Raw genomic sequence first — 18432 nt, 5'->3', positions numbered from 1 at the left:
ATACTATTCAGAATACACATGTCCAAGTTGTGTTTCAACATTTGTTTTCCATTCTTTTGGGTATACATGGAATCCTTTTGTAAGCACCCACCATTCAAACAGTGTGGGTGAGAGCTGGAATAACTCTCTTCCTTACTGTTAGCCCATTAACAACTAGCAGGGCGGGCGGTCCCTGGACTGGTTTTCAACAAGGAGACTCTTGCTCTCCCTGGGGTCTCTGTCCACACATGGGAGGAAGTGGATGTGATAAATAAATGGTGACATAAGCTCACCACTTTTTTTTTTTTTTTATAAAAATGAGGGTTGAGATTCTATTTCTGAGGTTCTCACTGTTCTTTTGCTCTACAACCCTGGAGCCAAGAAAAATCAGGAAAGATGAAAGTGAGAGGTTGTCAGATGAAGACAAGCGACAGGCGGAACCAGGGAGACAAAGCCTTCGGGGCATCTGGGTACGTGTCCAGTGCCCAGAAAAGGACCAGGAGGAATACAATCCCAGCCCGCATCCCAGACCCAGAGGGGACCTTACTCATCAGCTCCTTCAACGCCTGGCTTCAGGCAGCGCCACCGCTCCGCCTCCAAGCGCAGATGACTGCTGATTTTTGGAGGGCTGCTTAATTCTCCCTTAGACATCAAATTCTTGTGCCACATTTTCAGGAAAGCTTGTTAACACATCATCACGGATCCCTGGACAATCTCCCCCATGATTCAATGCCAGTGTGAGTATTTCCAGCCGCTCTCAAGTCTGGATCTCTCTTAGACATCAATAACCTAAGCTGTGCCCCGAATACAACAATACACTGCTGCCGCCGGCTCCTGCTGCCTCGCTGTGTGAAAAGACAATCAACAGACCCGGTAAGGGTGTTGTGGGCAGGCTTCTCTAATGTCCTGCTGGCGTTTCTAAGGGTTGGCTTAGGTCCGCAAAGAAATCTGGTGATGAAGGAAAAGCCTTGACAAAGTTCGTGTGCACGGATCCAGTGACTCCATTTCTAGATGTCTCTGAAGGTCTTCAAAAACTCACATAGATACAGATATTCATCATAACAGTCATAACAGGAAATGAGAAAAATCCTCAATATTCAAGACTGGGCAAAAGTAACTAAATTACAGTATAAACAGAATGGAATTTTATGGAGATATGAACAACAAAATTAAAATGCCTTTTAATGATGTGAGAACTTATCTCTATTTTTGAGTTTCCTACAGTGGTTGTGTTATAGTTACAATACAAAAATGGCTTTTGAAGTACATCATAAAGCCTTATGAGCTTAAGTGTGCGTGGGCCCATAAATTCTGAACATCCAGTGGGAACGCTGAGCTCATCTAATCCCAGGTTCCCATTTTACAGGTGAAGAGACTGATGACCTGAGAAGTGCGATGACTGTCCCTCGTCCCAGGGGTCTTCCACAAGATTTAGAAGCAGATCCCAGTTAGATCCAAAGAGATTCAGGAGCAGACCTCCTGCCTACATGCCCCCTGCAGTGAGCATTCCTCACCCTTGGGCAGGCGTCAGATCCTCCTGGTGGACTTGTGGGAACAGATGTCTGGGTCCAGCCCTGGAGTTTCTGGTTCAGCCAGCAAGAAATGAGGGCCAAGAATCTGCATTGCTAATAGGTTCCCAGGAGAGGCCGACGTTGCTGGTCTTGGGAATACACTATGAAAACTCTTGTTTTATGCCTTCTATTGAATGAGTAGGTTGCAACCTTGCCTAATAATTAGAATCACCTGGGGAAGTGTGTGTGCACGTGCGCACACACACACACACACACACGGAAAACCACGCTCAAGCTCCACCTGAGAGCAACTGTGGTGGCACGGATGTGGTCCCCAAGGGGTCATGTGTAGGCAGCTCGTTCCCCAGTGGGGCCACGTGGAGAGATGGTGGGACCTTTAAGAGGTGGGGCCTGCTCTCTGGCTTCCTGCCTTGCAATGTGGTCCCCAATAGGCTCTTGCCCTTTTGATGCCATCCTCTAAGAGGTAACAGGGTCAGGGGCCCCTCACCAGAGGCAGCGCTGTGCTGTTTAGACTTCCAGCCTCCAAAACTGTGGGCTAAACGTGCCTCTTATGGATTCAGCCTTCGGCAATTGGTATGGTGATGGAAAACGGACAGGTGGACCAAGGAAACCCACGCTTCTGGGTCAAGGGCCCTGTCTGTAAAAATGCCTCCAGGGAACTGGAACGAGCTCCTGGCATAGCGGTGCTCATCTCAAGTGCCCTGGCTGGGAAAGATGCAAGTCTGAACGTGGTAAAGGCCACTGAGCAAATCCAGCCTTCCTCAAAGGAGTCAGCTTTTTTTCAAGCACAAAACATCGTCCACTTTCTGTTGAGGCTCAGCCCACCCCTGCCTCCTGTGGTGCCACCTAAAACCCTTTTTTTCTTTTTTTTGACAGGCAGAGTAGACAGTGAGAGACAGACACACAGAGAAAGGTCTTCCTTTTTTCAGTTGGTTCACCTCCCAATGGCCACTGCGGCTGGCGCGCCGTGCTGATCCAAAGCCAGGAGCCAGGTGCTTCTCCTGGTCTCCCACGTGGGTGCAGGGCCCAAGCACTTGGGCCATCCTCCACTGCCTTCCTGGGCCACAGCAGAGAGCTGGACTGGAAGAGGAGAAAGTGGGACAGAATCTGGCGCCCCAACCAGGACTAGAACCCAGGGTGCCAGCGTCACAGGTGGAGGATAAGCCTAGTGAGCCGTGGTGCCAACCTAAAACCCCTCATAAACACAAAAATCCATACCATGGTCTACGGGGGTCCGTGTGGTCCAGCCCTGCCACCTTGCTGGCCTCACCTTGGGACTCCGTAAACACAGACCTATTAGTATGGGTTTAGAATCAGGATCGAGGACCCCTGCTAGCTGCCAGCTGCACGAGCGCAGGTCCTTGGTGTGCTTTTCAGTATAATGAAACCCCTGTGTCATGTATGCAAACCGACACCAAGAAGGGGGTGAGCACACGTTGCTGACCAGACAAGTGAATGAATGCCCGCAGCTACATGCTGAGGTCAGAGACTTCGAGAGGCTTCTCATCACCACAGCCTGGTCTTAGGGAGTCACCCTTGTTAACCTCCAATATAAAACCCAGGGGCTGTGACTTCTGGAGTCTTCTTTGGTTTCTGAGATCATGCCACAGGGCCCTGGAAGCAGGGGCTCCCTACAATCAGGGTCAGCCCCAAACTCATACGCTGCCAGGGCCAAGGCAAAGATAGGGCCTAGAATAATATTTAAAGCAACATCATCTATTTTATGGAGTACATTATACAAGTGTGCTGTAAAAAGTTGGTGGAAAATGGAATTAAAAGTTTATTTTGGTGGCTAGCACCGTGGCTCACTAGGCTAATCCTCCACCTTGCGGCGACGGCACACCAGGTTCTAGTCCCGGTTGGGGCGCCGGATTCTGTCCCGGTTGCTCCTCTTCCAGTCCAGCTCTCTGCTGTGGCCCGGGAGTGCAGTGGAGGATGGCCCAAGTGCTTGGGCCCTGCACCCGCATGGGAGACCAGGAGGAAGCACCTGGCTCCTGGCTTCTGATCAGCGCAATGCGCTGGCCGCAGCAGCCATTGGAGGGTGAACCAACGGTAAAAGGAAGACCTTTCTCTCTGTCTCTCTCTCTCACTGTCCACTCTGCCTGTCAAAAAAGTTTATTTTGGTGTAAAAAATGTAAAATACGTATACAATGGTTTTTCAAAAATTTCATGAAAAATTCAGATAAAAAAATGTAGGTGATTTCAAAATTTGCACCAAAATAAGTTTTTAAATTCCATTTCTCACAGGCATTTTGAAGTACCCTTGTATGGTCTCTCCTACAAGGAAGGCAGAGCAGCTGTCATTATCCTTATTTTACAGACAAGGAAACTGAGCTACTGACGGGCAGGTGCAGGGGCAGGAATTCAGCTTCCTGAGGCCCCCCCAGCTAAGATGAGCGGACGCACAGTGCAGGGGCACAGGACTCAGCCTGCCCCTGCACCCACGTGGGAGACCTGGAAGAAGCTCCTGGCTGCTGACTTAGGATCGGTGCAGCTCTGGCCGTTGCAGCCATCTGGGGAGTGAGCCAGCAGACGAAAGACCTCTCTGTCTCTACCTCTCTCTGCAACTCTTTCAAATAAATAAAATAAAACTTCAAAAATTTATTTAAAAAAAAGCTGCTCTTCTTTCTCCCACTTACTCTATTGCTAGGGCTAGCTTGGTGCCAACACTGGCTCAGTGCCCAGGAAAGTGTTGCCTGAAAAATCAACAAATCCACTTTTCAGCAGTCCTGTTTTTCTTATGTTCCATCAGAACATATTCTTTTTTTAAAAAAAGAAAAATTTGATTCACTTATTTAAAGGCATGGGGGAGAGAGGAAGGGAGGGAAGAAGGGAGAGGGAGGGAGGGAGGGAAAGGGGGAGGGGGAAAGGAGAAGGGGGAGGGAGGGAGGGAAAGGGAGGGAGGGGGAAGGAGGGAGGGAGGGAAAGGGAGGGAGGAAAGGAAGGAGGAGGGAGGGAGGAAGGGAGAAGGAGGGAGGGAGGAAGGGAGAGGGAGGGAGAAGGAGGGAGGGAGAGGGGAGGGAGATGGAGGGAGGGAGGGAGGGAGTGAGTGAGGAGGGGGAGGGAGAGGGAGATGGAGGGAGGGAGGGGAGGGGGAGCGGGGGGGGGGAGAGAGAGAGAGAGAGAGAGAGAGAGAGAGAGAGAGGAGGGAGGGAGAGGGAGAGGGAGAGAGAGAGAGAGAGAGAGAGAGAGAGAGAGAGAGAATGAATCTTCCATCTACTGGTTCACTCTCCAAATCCCCAAATGGCCACAATAGTGGGGCTGGAGCAAGAGGAAGCCTGGAGCCTGAAGCTCCATCTGGGTCTCCCACAAGAGTGGCAGGGACCCAAGTACCTGATCCTTCTTTTGTTGTCCTCCCAGGCACATTAGCAGGGAGCTGGATGGGAAGTGGAGCAGCTAGACTTGAACAGGTGCCCACGTGGGATGCAGCCTAAGCTGCTGTGCCACACGCTGGCCCCTCCAGAATGTTTTTGAATTCTGTGATGAGTCAGCACATGCTCCTTGCTTCCTTAGACCACTGCGTCACTTCCCACGCACAGGGCTGCGTTTCTGGGGCTGGGGGATGACTCCGGACCAGGTGGTACTTCCCAGAGCTAAAACCATCCAATCCTGCTCAGTCTGGGACACTCAGCAAAACACTGCATTCAGTCCAGGACTGTGGTGGGAACTCTGCCTTTTCTTTTTGTTCTCATTCTCTGTGGGTCACACTTAAAAACTTCTAAAAGGATACATTGAGTATATGGTTACAGCCTGTATCTATCATTCATAATATGTATCTGTATACACATATACATATCCATATCCATATGAGGGCAAGTGGAATTAAGAGTTAAGTTCCTTTGGTGGAACGTAGTTTTTTCATAATATACATTTTCCATGAACTCTTTGTGGACTATGTGCGTACACACACACATATACATAGGGTACTTCTAAAAGTTCTTGGACAAATGGAATTAAGAGTTTATTTTGGCACAAAAATTTTTGAAGTTCATGTGCAATTTTTTTCCTAATATGCATTTTTGAAAACTTTTTGAAGTCCTTTATACGTATGGATTTCAAAACTTTTGACAGCAAAATCAGCTTGTCTTTCAATTTCGTGTTTCTTGAACCATCTGAAGTACACACGTACACACACACACACACACACGAGTGTCTGACGCATTCGTGTGTATTTATACATGTTGAGCTCACACAGAGTTGTTGAGGGGCCTGGTGAATAACTGATGGTTTTCGGCTGTGGCAGTTCCAGCTCTGCCGCGCTACTCCTTCTCCGCGTCGCTGGAAACCAAGGGTGTTTTTTCTGTTCCCCACTGCCCTGAACGCAGCCTTGTGACCCCAGGCACCCTTTCTCCCCCTACCCAGTGAACCTGCCTATCACACACTGCCAGGCCTGAAAGAGGAGGCAGACGACAAGGCCAGATGAGTAAACCCCACGCTCAAACTGTGCCTGCCAGAGGCCCGAGGAAGCCAGTGTGGGCTGAGGTCCTCGTGTTCAGTGGACCCATCTCTGCGCCAGGTGTCATGGCTGACCATCTCAGAGGAAGGACGGATCTCATTGCCCCTCCCCAAAAGCATGCCTGTTTTTTCTTTCCTTCCTCCCTCCCATCTCCCCCCCCCCTTTTTGTTGACAGGCAGAGTTAGAGAGAGAGAGACAGAGAGAAAGGTCTTCCTTCCACCCCCAAATGGCCACTATGGCCAGGTGCTTCCTCCTGGTCTCCCATGCAGGTGCAGGGCCCAAGCACTTGGGCCATCCTCCACTGCCTTCCTGGGCCACAGCAGAGAGTGGGCCTGGAAGAGGAGCAACCGGGGCAGAATCCGGCACCCCAACTGGGACTAGAACCCAGGGCACCGCAGGCAGAGGATTAGCCTAGTGAGTCACGGTGCTGGCCAGCACGCCCGTTTCTTCCTAGCAGTTAGCATCCGCACCCACTGCAGGGCCTAGGGGGTCCAAGGGGGGACCAATTCACCTTGCTCAGCAAGCAGATACCCTGATGCTTTCTGGCTTGCTGGACTGTGCAGTGCTGTCCCCGCTGCCTTACCCATAGCATTTCTCCAGCTGTTTCACTCTGCTGTCAACGACTCTAATGACTGATGGGTCTCCCAGACTGCTTAGATGGAGACACAGAGGCAATCCACATCGTAGAGAAAGGCGCCAGGCTGTGCTAAGCATCTCACATATTTCAACTTGTAGGTGCTGTTTGCTTGTGTGGTTTTGTTTATGCATAGAACTTTTGAGAGAGTAAAGCCTGTTTTTTTCATCAGTGTAATTGTCCATTTCCTTACACAAGAACTCTGAAAATCAAACATCTTAAGTACTGAACTTAAGGAAGGATGGCAGGGTGATTTTTTAAACATATGTCCAACCAAGTTCCTTAAAACTGCTCACAATTTTAAGGAAAACTTGGAGACAGGAAAAAAAAAAAAAAAAAAAAAAGGAAAACTTGCAGAAACTAAGATCCAAGCCAAGCAGGCAAAATTTAATGTGGAGGCAGCTATAACTCAGCTCCCAGCTGCTACTCTTCTACTGTCCTTGTCCTATGATGCTCTCTCCTCGTATTCCAGGATTATCTCTGTTTCTTCCCATTTTGGTGCTGTCACATAACTCCTTGCCTCTGGCCACACAAGTAGGTGCCTGAGATGACTGACTTAGGAATTTTATTACCGAAGTCAAGACAATTTCTGGTTTCTGGCGCCCACCTGTACTGGGAACCCAAGTGTATCTGCCCAACTCTTCCTCTCTCCATGCCACTGTTGCTCACCCAGTTGAGTCTGAGAATTCTTTGCCAGGGGCCACACATTTGCCCAATCACACCTTCTTGCACCCAACAGTCTCAAGCTGTTCTCTCTCAGGTTCTGTCCCCTTAGCTACAGAAAAAAATCAGATGAACCAGTTGTCTTCTGCATGTGGACTGTGCCGTGGGGCCAGCCATGGCCATCCTTTGGGCAGTTTTCCAACTCTTTACAAATAAAAATATCTCAGATCCCCTCCTGGGCTTTTTTAGGGTGAACAATCACCCAAACAAAGCAGTCCTCGACGCCACTGCCAGCTGTGTGGCTGACGCTGCCTGAGATAGTTCCTGGGCTATTTAAGAACTCAGCAGTTCACAGTTACGGGTGCCGGCGCACTCCAAATAGAAGCTCAGTTTATGTCTGGTCTGCTGTGTGGGTGGGGACTGGGATTTTCGAACTCTGCGATTGGCCCTCAGGTTTGCCCGTTGGGAGAGCAACCTAGAATGATGGGTAGGGCTCTGTAGTCCCTCCTGAATGGAATGGCAGAGTGGGTGTGGTGGTGCAGGCTCCTTTTACAGCCCCTGTCTGTCCCGGGAGGGGAGATGGTGCACCAATGTGAGCCATGAACATTCCAGGGGAAGACGGCACAGGCTGAAGTAACCACACCCCTTAGCCCTCAGCTCTATTTTTAATGCAATACAGTTATTTTGGGATTTGTTGCAAACATAACCCTCTTCTTTCTTCTCGCTTCTAGCAAGTATTTGCTGAGCACCTATTGTCTACCAGGCATTGCATTAGGCCAGAGGGGTTGAGCAGTGCACAATGGATGAAAAGAGTCCATGCCCCCTTGGAGAGCAGACAATAAATACAATTAATAAGCACATTAAAAGAAATTTTGTAAAGTGAGACGGACCATCAAGAAAAACAACACAAGGGTACAGGATAAGGAAGAATAGCGAAGGAGGTTGCAATTTAAGTCTGGGGAGTCAGGTAAAGCCTCATGGAGGAGGTGACATTTGGGTCAACACTAGCAGGAGGTGCTGGGGATGAGCCACACAGAGCAGAGCCAGCACTCAGAAGGATTCAGAGAAAGGGGCAAAGTGCAGATGGAGAACCACACAGGACAGAGTCATGGGCAGGTCTGGAACTGGAGAAGGAAGCACTGATAAAGAGGAGGCGAGTTCGACCCCCTGAACGCCAGGTGCAGAGGTGATGGGGCTGGCTGGCGAGGGGATCCAGGATCAGCAACTGCTTGACAAGAGCAGTTTCCAGGGGGCAGGGGGAGGAAGCCCACTGCAGGTGCTTGTGGAGGAAATGGGAGGAGAGTGATTGGCAGGAAGAAGAGCAGGTGCGAGGCACTAGACACACAGTGAGTGGTGGTGATGGCCGATGGGACACGGGCTTTGCCTTCCTCACGAAACACAGAAAGTCACTGCACTGTCTCTGCCCCTTGTCGAACCACAACCCGTGGCATGAAGGGTCCAGTTCCATGCCTGAGGTTTGACTGCCCACAGCTCTCAAGCCAATGAAGGCTGGCGGGTTCCCTCTCTGGACATTCAAATCACCTGAGCTGGAGCTGCTGGGAAAATTCTCACCTTGCTCGCTCCTAACCATCATGGAACACTAAGCTACACATCCTTGCAGGCGGTGTTCAGCCACCTTGGTCCTGCCTGCGAGTCCCTCCCGCCTCGTTTTGCGAGCCACACAACTTTGCACAACCATGTTTGGGTGGGGCACCCAGTGTGCCTCTGGGAGTAGCCACAGCAGCCCACTGGAGCCCACCCTAGATGAGCCCTGTGACTTTGCCTCCCAGCTGCCCTACATCTTATCAGTGGTTGGTACTCGGGACCTATTTGAAGTTTTGATGCTCTTTTGTGAAGCTATGCATTGGCACACACAGTCCCTAGCACTGAAAATATCAACTGTATTAGAGTCACATCAGCAAAACAACCAGAAAAACCCAATGAACCTAACCACAACAGAGGACATACTGTGCCAGGCCCATTGACTGTGTTCGCATTTAGTTGGCACAATTACTGCCTGGCTAAGGTGTTATCACTCCCATTTTGCACAGGAGGAAACCAAGCTAAAACAGACAAGAACTAGGATCTGAACCCAGAGCCAGCTGCTTGTGGGCTTTCTTCTATTTTACATGATTCTCCCTCTACATCTGCCCCTCAGTGGGGTTCAAATCCTGAAAAAAGGCCCAGAATTCACATCTTCTAATCTCTTTGGTACCCCAAGCCATGAAGAACATTCAACAAGATTTTATCAACAAACGCTTGGGTCTGGCTTGGCCCAGTCTCTCAGGGCCTTGCCCAGCCAGGCAGTGGCTGCTGGGACTGCAAGGCCAAGCTCCTTCCACTGCACAACAACAGATCTGATCAGTTCCCATGCTTTCCCAGAATGCACAAGTGAAAGAGGCCACACACACACACACCCCAGACCAAACATGAGCAGGCAATCACCACACAATGCACGCTGTTAGAAATCATCTTAGAAAATAATCCAGCCTTGTGTACCAGAGTTTCAGAACATTAATATCCTTTAAGGCTCAGTAATTCAATTGCTAAGAGTCTATGTTAAGGAAATGATCCTAAAGGCAGCAAGGCATCTATGGCAGCATAATTCCTCATATGAAGAGGGGACTGTGTCAGCCATGCCCCAGCATTAGGAAACAGCGAAGGAGGCGTGCATGACACAGGCACCCACATCATCACGCCTGGGAAGCGCGTCCCGATGCATTGTGTCGAGCAGGCTCTACAACCACGACGTACAGATGTAAGCCCCAATGCACAGGAGATCACAGGAGCAGAGCAACGTCTGTGGTTTGTTCAGCCTTCAAGTTTCCTTTAGTTACATCACCTTTATCGTTAGATGATGAGAAAGAAGCACAATCCTGCCACAGAGGAACAAAAGCATTTTTTTCTCAGCTGGCATGGATTTCGCTTTGCTTTTGTACTGGGACAGCACTGCCTGAGGGGGACAATTAGGGAGCTGTAAGTAAAACTAGAGAAGCGAATGTGTCTGACGTGCCGGAGCCTTTTGTAGTGTGCCTCTCACGCGGGAACACATTTACAGCTCCAGGAAGGCACAGCGAGGGGGCAGGTCACACGACAGCAGGCGAACACTCTTCATCCGACGGGGACTGGGGAAGGGTTCCTTCTCTCTGGCCTCGGCTCCCACCATTTTCTGGCCTCTATTGGTAGAAATTAAAATCTTTCCAAAGTGCAAGAAAGATAGCATGAAAACATGTTTTTGCCTAAGTGTCTGAAGAGACTTTCTCCTGGAGACAAAAGAATGAGAAGTGTTTAAACAATACCGTCACTTGCTTGCTGCACTGGTCATGCATATAAATCAACTTTCATGCCTACGCAGGTGATGTTCTCAGAGTAAAGACTAATCCTGGGAAGGTGTTTAATCACATATTTGGGAGGGGGGGTGCGGCGCTGTGGCATAGCGGGTAAGGCTGCCACCTGCAGTGCCGGCATCCCAAGTGGGTGCCAGTTCGAGTCCTGGCTGCTCCACTTCCCATCCAGCTCTCTGCTATGGCTTGGGAAAGCAGTGGAAGATGGCCCAAGTCCTCGGGCCCCTGCACCAGAAGGAAGCTCCTCCTGGCTCTGGATCGGCCCAGCTCCAGCCATTGCGGCAATCTGGGGAGTGACCCAGTAAATGGAAGACCTCTCTCTTTCTGTCTCCCTCTCTCTCTCTCTCTCTGCCTCTCAAGTAAATAAATAATTTTTTAAAAAAAGTCACATATCTTGTCACAGAAATGGCAATCAAACTCTGATAAAAGCTTTTGCTTGCTAAGAATGCCTTGTGGAGGAAATAAAATCAAAGTCATGAAGAATAAGTGTTATGATGTTCACACAAGTATAACACGACTGTCCATTCACGTTTAGGCTAAATCATCAAATTGTTTCATGAAAATGACATTACTACCACCCAGATTAATGGGATTTGGAGTCCCATGGCAAGTTTTTAGCTTTACCCTTAGGGGTAAGTCCTTGGGAATGTGTGTGCTCAGTAGTGTTACACATGGTGACAAGTGTTATGCAGAACGCATTCGTGTCCTGGTTTTTCTGCACACATAAACCCCTTGTGAAACAATGAGTAGATTTTTTTCTACTATGAGAAAAAGTGTTCCTAGTATTAAAATAGATTAAATGAGTGGAAATTTATAGAAATAAATATTTTGGTATATATGAAAATAAGGTATTTTATGCTGTAGGACAACAGAAATATAGTTACCGCTTATTACATGTATGTACCGAACACTGCTCTAGACATTTAAAACCCTCTCTTCAGCACACCCACCCATCCATGCAGTCATCCAGCCAGCCATGCAATCAACCAACCAATTAACCAACGTTAAGTGAACAACTCCTAAGTGCTAGACAGCATCCTAGGCAGGACTCCAGGCAGCCAAAGTGAAATAAGGCTCCGTCTCTGCTCCCACTTCTGGTAGTCCCCAGACGAAGAGAGGTGTTTGTTGCCTGGGAAGTTTGCCATGCACAGGGCTGTTCATCATTATGATGTCACACGCATCACAGTCTCTTCCTGTGGACCTATTTCTTTGTTTTTGGCTGATCCCCATGGAGACACTTTCCTCAGAATAGAAAACTTTCTTGCCTGAAATAACTCTCTTCTGCCCATTTCACAGCATAAAATTTGGGTTTAGATGCATATGCATTGATTTAAATTTTTTTGCATTTATCTTTTAATCCCATCTTTCATCCACATTTGGCACCCTTGAATTACTGATGCTCCAAAGAACATCCCGAAGCCACCAGAGTGATTTGAAATAAAGCACTGTTGACCTTGAGAAACAAATCAAATGGTGACATCTGGAGTCACCGGCTACTTCCCTGGAGCTTCAGATTGCTGCCCATAGCCCTGGGAATAAGAACGAAAGACCAAAAAAAGCACCTTAAAGTCTTGACAGTTTTGAAAATCTGGTCAAAGTATTTCCAGTGCCCCCTTTGGGGACCCATGACGCAGGTACACATTCTCAAGGTGGCTGGGCAGGACTAAAGACTGGGCACCATCGTTTCTCTTTACAGGAAGGGGCTTCAAAAAGTTCACAACACAGAATGAAAAAATGAGTTTAAGATACTACCTGCCTTATACTCTGTTATCCAGGACTAAACAACTAGAAGGCATCAACCCCCAGGCAGGACTCCAGACGACACCCCTGAGGAAATCTGCCTTCTACCAGGGACCCTTAGGTCAACCCTCAGGGGAATGCTCTACTGCTGTCCCTCAACGATGTCCCCTTTCAATATGAAGCAGCCAGAGTGGCCACTAACCCCCACATCCCTAACAGCAGTCAGGGTCCATTCTTTAGTGGGGGGAGGGGGCTGGGATGCAAGGAGATAAATGAACTATTCGGTACTTAGGTCGGGTCCCTGTTAGAGTGAGAAAAGGGAGAAATCTCTCTAAGGGTGTACAAAACGTGTGCTTCTCTGCAAAAGCTACCTTTAGCAAGATAAAAGTGCCAGTCTCACCCTTCTGAGTTTTTAGTTTTATCATGAGAACAGAAAGAAGTAGTTACCTATCCCGCCCTCTGATGGCTTTTTTTGTTTATCATGAGCAGCCTAGACTTGAGTACAATTCTGCTCTTCTGATGAGTTTTGTCCCCGCCCTTTCTGGCTGACCCTTCCCTGAATTTTGCTTAAAAGATTCCACTCTTCACCAGTTTTTTAGGTCTTCCTGTCTTGGAGCAGACTTAAATAAGCGTTACTTTGCTAAGAAAAAAGAAATGATGCATAGTTTTTTCATAATATGCATTTTCTATGAACATTTTGAAAACTCCTTGTACTGCAAAGAAATACCACCATGAAAAGAATCCCTGCTACCAATGAAGAAAGCTCCATAGGTACAGAGGTGGAAACACAGGGATTACAGAAGGCACAGATGTGTCCTGCCCCAAGGCTGAGAAGCCAACAGACACTGTCAACAGAGGTGCCTAAGCTGTGTGCTGTGACACTGATGACAGTGATGAGGTGACACAGGTCACACTGATTGAGACTCCATGCTTGGCTTCAGCCACAGTTGCCTTCGTTATCTTCAGAACAAACCCATGAAGCAGGTTCCAGAGAAGGCGAAGCTAAGGCTTGCGAGGACAGATAATTTTCTCAGTCCCACACCCCTTCAGAGAAGAGCTGGCTTTTGAGCCCAAGTCTTCAGCCTTTACATGAAATTGTACTTTTCATAAGCAGTTAGCTGCTCCAAAGTTTCTATAACTTTTTGAAAGTCTTTAGAAATTTATTTGAAAGGTAGAGAGACAGAAAGAGACAGACAGCAGAGATCTTCCATCTGCTGGTTCACTCCTCAACTGAGGCTGGGCAAGGCTGAAGCCAGGAGATGAGAACTCGATCTGGGTCTCCCATGTGGGTGGCAGGGACCCAAGTTCTTGAGCCCTCACCTTCTGACTCCCAGAGTGCCCAACAGCAGGAAGCTGGAATAGGAGGCAGAGCCAGGCCACTAGCACAGGGCATGGATCTGAATTTGCTACCACGTCTCCATTATTTCAAAAGGGTGATGGATTCCCCATACCAGCCCCTACCCCAAAAAGAGGAGCCTGTGGCCCAGATCTGTTCTGAGGGGTGGGGCATGGTCCTAGGAATTACCTGTCCAATCATGCAGTGGATCTCAAAGTTTGCTGCACAGAACTATCCAGGGAGTTTTAAAAATGCACATGTCCACTTGGCACCTGCACCAGTTAACCCAGAATGTCTGGGGGCAGAAGCCAGGGATCAGTAGTGCTAAAGGACATCAGTTGAGCCCAACGCACCTGCGCTAAGGGAAACCTGCTTCCAAAGAATACCAAGGATCACGGGTTGTAGCTGCTGGCTTGGGGAAGGGGCAGGTTCCCTGACTTTGCCTTAGTGACAAAGGGGGAGGCCACAGGGGACAGTGGTGACATGTGACTGGCATCTTGCATTTCGTTGTTCTGCCCCTGTTTCCTCTCCTCCTCTGTCTCTTCTTGGTCCTGCCTCGTGGACTGCCCGTGGAAAGCATCTCCAAGCTTCGAGAGGCTTCTCCTATCATTTATGGGTTTACTTCTCTGGCAACTGAGCCTGGCAGAGAGGAGAGGTGGGGAGGCACGGAGCCCTGAAGGGCTGCAGGCTGGGGTCCCACAGGGCCTGCAGGGCACATGATTGTCCCAGCAGAGCCCCTGCTCTGCCCCTCCGCCCCCTGCTGCTGTGAGGCTGACTCAGCTCCTGGGGTTGCTGACTGGTCCCAGAAGGGCGCCCCTGACTCCTGTCTCACTACACAGTTAACCAGACACTGCATTGGGTCTGCAGGCAGCTGGAGCTTGTCTGTGTCATGCACAAAGTCTTCACATTCAGAACCTGCTGGGGAGGTGAGCTCTGGAGTCTCACCTGTACGGGAGAGGGGAGAGTGGTAGCCAGCACGACCTCGCCCTGACTTCTCTAAGGCTGCGTCTCCTTTCAACAGGAGAAGAGAAAGAAAATTCCAGTGACACAAGAAACCAGAGGAGGACGAAGAATAATGGGCAAGGGGATTAGTGCATGTGAAAAAGAGGCAATAAAAAGCTCGGAGGGGGAAAACATGACGGGTCTTCCAAACACCTATAAATCCGTGGAAACTCACATAATAATAATAATAATAATAATAATAATAATAATAATAATAATAATAATAGACTGCATTGTGTGGACCTAAGCCTTTCAAAGCCTCCAGAGGCAGCGCCTGACCTCTGAACTCCCCGCATTCCTGGCAGGGCCTGTGGCTACGGGGCAGAGCCCCAAAGGATTCCTGAGAAAACCTGAACCAACATGAAAGGGAACCAGGAACGGGTCTCTCCTAGTTCAGTGTAACTTAACTCAAGAGCAGAGAGGGTTTCTTTGTGAAAGAATCACTGTCAAATTCAAGGCCAGAGTTCGTAGCTGGTTGGGTTTCACCTCCTGGGCGGTGCATCTGTTGGTTCCTGAATCCTGATATTTGGCCACACCCCTGGATCACTGCAAAAAGGACTTTGTAGATGAAGCAGGTGGAGGGGAAAGCCACGGCCAAAAGTCTTATCTTTTTCTGTGTGTTTGCCATACTGAAAGTGTGTTCTTCCACACGGCCATGTGATGGGGAAAACTCAGAAGTCTGATAGGAGACATCCGACCACTGTTTTGATTTCATTGAAAGGCCTCTTGGGCCGGTGCTGTGGCTCACTTGGTTAATCCTCCCCCTTACGGCACCAGCATCCCATATGGGCACTGGGTTCTAGTCCCAGTTGCTCCTCTTCCAGTCTAGCTCTCTGCTGTGGCCCAGGAAGGCAGTGGAGGATGGCCCAAGTCCTTGGGCCCTGCACCCGCATGGGAGACCAGGAGAAGCACCTGGCTCCTGGCTTTGGATCGGTGCAGCGCTGGTCGTAGCGGCCATTTGGGGAGTGAACCAATGGAGGGAAGACCTTTCTCACTGTCTCTCTCTCTCACTGTCTGTAACTCTACCTGTCAAATTAAAAAAAAAAAAAAGAAAAAGAAAAGCCTCTTGCTTATTGCACACACACTTGCTGTCCCGAGTGCTGTGACCTTGGCCGAGCATTCAGGGGCATTCGAGGCTATGTTTCCTCGCTTCCCAAAGGAGGGCCTCGCTGGCACCACGTCCATCCCAAATGTCCAGCAACAGTCAAGTCCAGGCACAAGAAACAGAGATGCTGCTGAGATGGGAAAAGTCAGGGTTGGGGTGAAACAGGTAACGAGATCACTGCATGACTGTGGGCAATGGGGGGACAGAAGCGGGGCAGCTAACATGGAATACACCTCTATTTGTGATGTGTGGTGTGTGTGTGTGTGTATAATGCGTTGTGTCTATGCTATGTATTTGTGGGGTGTGTGCGATGGGAGTGTGATGTATGCGATGTGTGTGGAGTGTGTATGCGATGTGTGGTGTGTGCATGAGATATGTGTGGTGTGTGTGGAGTGTGTGTGTATGAGATATGAGTGTGATGTATGTGTATGTATGAGGTGTGTGGTGGGTGTGTGTAGTGTGTGTGTATGAGGTGTGTGGGGTGTGTGTGTGATGATATATGAGTGCGATATATGTGTGGAGTGTGTGGAGTGTGTGTGTATGTATGAGATTGTGTGGTGTGTGTGGAGTGTGTATGTATGAGATGTGTGTGGTGTGTGTGTATGAGATGTGAGTGTGTGTGTATGAGATGTGATGTGATGTATGTGTGTAGTGTGTGTGATGTGTGATATATGTGTGTAGTGTCTATGTATGAGATTGTGTGGGGTGTGTGTGGAGTGTGTGTGTATGAGATGTGAGTGTGATGTATGTGTGTAGTGTGTGTGATGTGTGTGTATGTATGAGATGTGTGTGGTGTGTGTGTATGAGATGTAATGTATGTGTGTAGTGTGTGTGATGTGTGTGTATGTATGAGAAGTGTGTGGTGTGTGTGTATGAGATGTGTGTGGAGTGTGTATGAGATGTGAATGTGATGTATGTGTGTAGTGTGTGTGTGTATGAGATGTGTGTGGTGTGTGTGGAGTGTGTGTGTATGAGATGTGAGTGTGATGTATGTGTGTATGATGTGTGTGTATGTATGAGATGTGTGTGGAGTGTGTAGGAGATGTAATGTATGTGTGTAGTGTGTGTATGTATGAGATGTGTGTGGTGTGTGTATGAGATGTAATGTATGTGTGTAGTGTGTGTGATGTGTGTGTATGTATGAGGTGTATGTATGAGATGTGTGTGGAGTGTGTAGGAGATGTGTATGTGATGTATGTGTGTAGTGTGTGTGTGTGAGATGTGTGTAGTGTGTGTGTATGAGATGTGAGTGTGATGTATGTGTGTAGTGTGTGTGTATGTATGAGATTGTGTGGTGTGTGTGATGCGCGTGTGTATGAGATGTGTGATGTATGTGTGTAGTGTGTGTGATGTGTGTGTATGTATGAGATGTGTGTGGAGTGTGTATGGGATGTGAATGTGATGTATGTGTGTAGTGTGTGTGTGTATGAGATGTGTGTGGTGTGTGCGGAGTGTGTGTGCATGAGATGTGAGTGTGATGTATGTGTGTAGTGTGTGTGATGTGTGTGTATGTATGAGGTGTGTGGCGTGTGTATGAGATGTGAGTGCGATGCATGTGTTCGTGATTTGTGTGGTGTGGGGGATGTGTGTATGGTGTGTGTATGCAGGTGGTGTATGTGTGTCCATTGTTCAATTGCCAAGGCACTCCTGAAAACTCATTGCCCGTGGAACTTGCCTCACAGTTTAGATTCAAGCAGAACCCATGAATCCCAGTGATTCTAGGGTCGTCTGGAAACAGACAGAGGCTATACTTCAGCTTACATCACAAACCTCCATCCTAGCCCGTGGGGAAAACCCAAAGGCTGCATTCCACGGGGAAAGCTTAAATGAAACTTGAGTGAACAAGAATCCATCAATGCCTTTGGCGACACACGGCAACAGGATCACGGACTCTGAGACAGCGAGGATCTAGGGCCAGAACACACAACAGCAGGGAGTTGCCGTTTCTGTGCAAACTGTAGGTAAAACCTTGGGAAGGAACGGAGAGGTACCTGCTGCTAACACAAACAGCAGCCGCGGAGTCACGGGCAGGGCTGGCGCTGAAGAAACCGCAGCCCGGAGCGTCGGGTGCTTCCGGGGCGGCGACACCCGTGCCGCCCTCCTCCGAAGCTGCCCTTGCAACCCCTGCTTTCTCCTCCCATGGGCTTCGTGGGGTTCCCTCCTGACACAAGGGGAGCTTGCCAAGGCGAGGGCGCCCAGTGTCACCTGCCGCGACCCCTAATGAAGCGACAGACAGACCCCACGCAGGGACAATGACAGTGACCTCAGCCGCCGGCCTCTGCGTGGCAAGCACACTCGGCCCGTGAACGCGCGGCACGAGGCCCACGCCTTGCTTAGGTTGTTCTCGGAGCTTAGTCCTAGGCACCGCGGGATGGACTTGCCCAGGTGTGCAGCTGGGAGGAGCCACCTGGATGCTGACAGGAGGCACCCACACCCACCACGTAGTGGCTCGGTGTCTGCGCGATGGCCAAGCACCTGCCGGCTCCCGGGCGCCCTCTATGGCTCACGCGGAGAGCACACGGGGCTCTCCTCTACCGGTCCCCTTGGGCCCTACCTTGCTGCATTCCCAGAACCCCATGCCCAGGCTTCTGCAGGTGCTCTGAATCGTTATGTCACCCCCGTGGAAACACCGGACCCCATC

At 49.3% G+C, this 18432-nt stretch overlaps 1 protein-coding gene and 1 long non-coding RNA gene across 5 annotated transcripts in view; one reads left to right on the top strand and one right to left on the bottom strand.

Annotated features, from left to right (window-relative positions):
* The window catches only part of LOC127492660 (uncharacterized), a 73975-nt gene extending 71500 nt beyond the window's left edge, over window positions 1–2475 (top strand). Inside the window, exon 4 of one of the 2 annotated variants that reach the window (XR_016222991.1) lies at window positions 1346–2475. This is a non-coding gene — a long non-coding RNA (uncharacterized LOC127492660). Of the gene's footprint in view, window positions 1–356; window positions 1173–1345 lie in introns of those variants that run through there. The other variant, XR_016222990.1, reaches the window with a different exon arrangement.
* Window positions 1–18432, bottom strand: part of CHN2 (chimerin 2) — a 286463-nt gene that overhangs the window by 38767 nt on the left and 229264 nt on the right. The gene's annotated exons all lie outside the window — the stretch shown is intronic.

The sequence above is a fragment of the Oryctolagus cuniculus genome, chromosome 16 (genome assembly GCF_051225735.1).
Source record: "Oryctolagus cuniculus isolate XC-2025 breed Fujian yellow rabbit chromosome 16, ASM5122573v1, whole genome shotgun sequence".
Lineage (NCBI taxonomy): Eukaryota > Metazoa > Chordata > Mammalia > Lagomorpha > Leporidae > Oryctolagus > Oryctolagus cuniculus.
The sequence above is the reverse complement of the archived record's forward strand: the minus strand, read 5'-3'. Positions and strand labels throughout refer to the sequence as shown.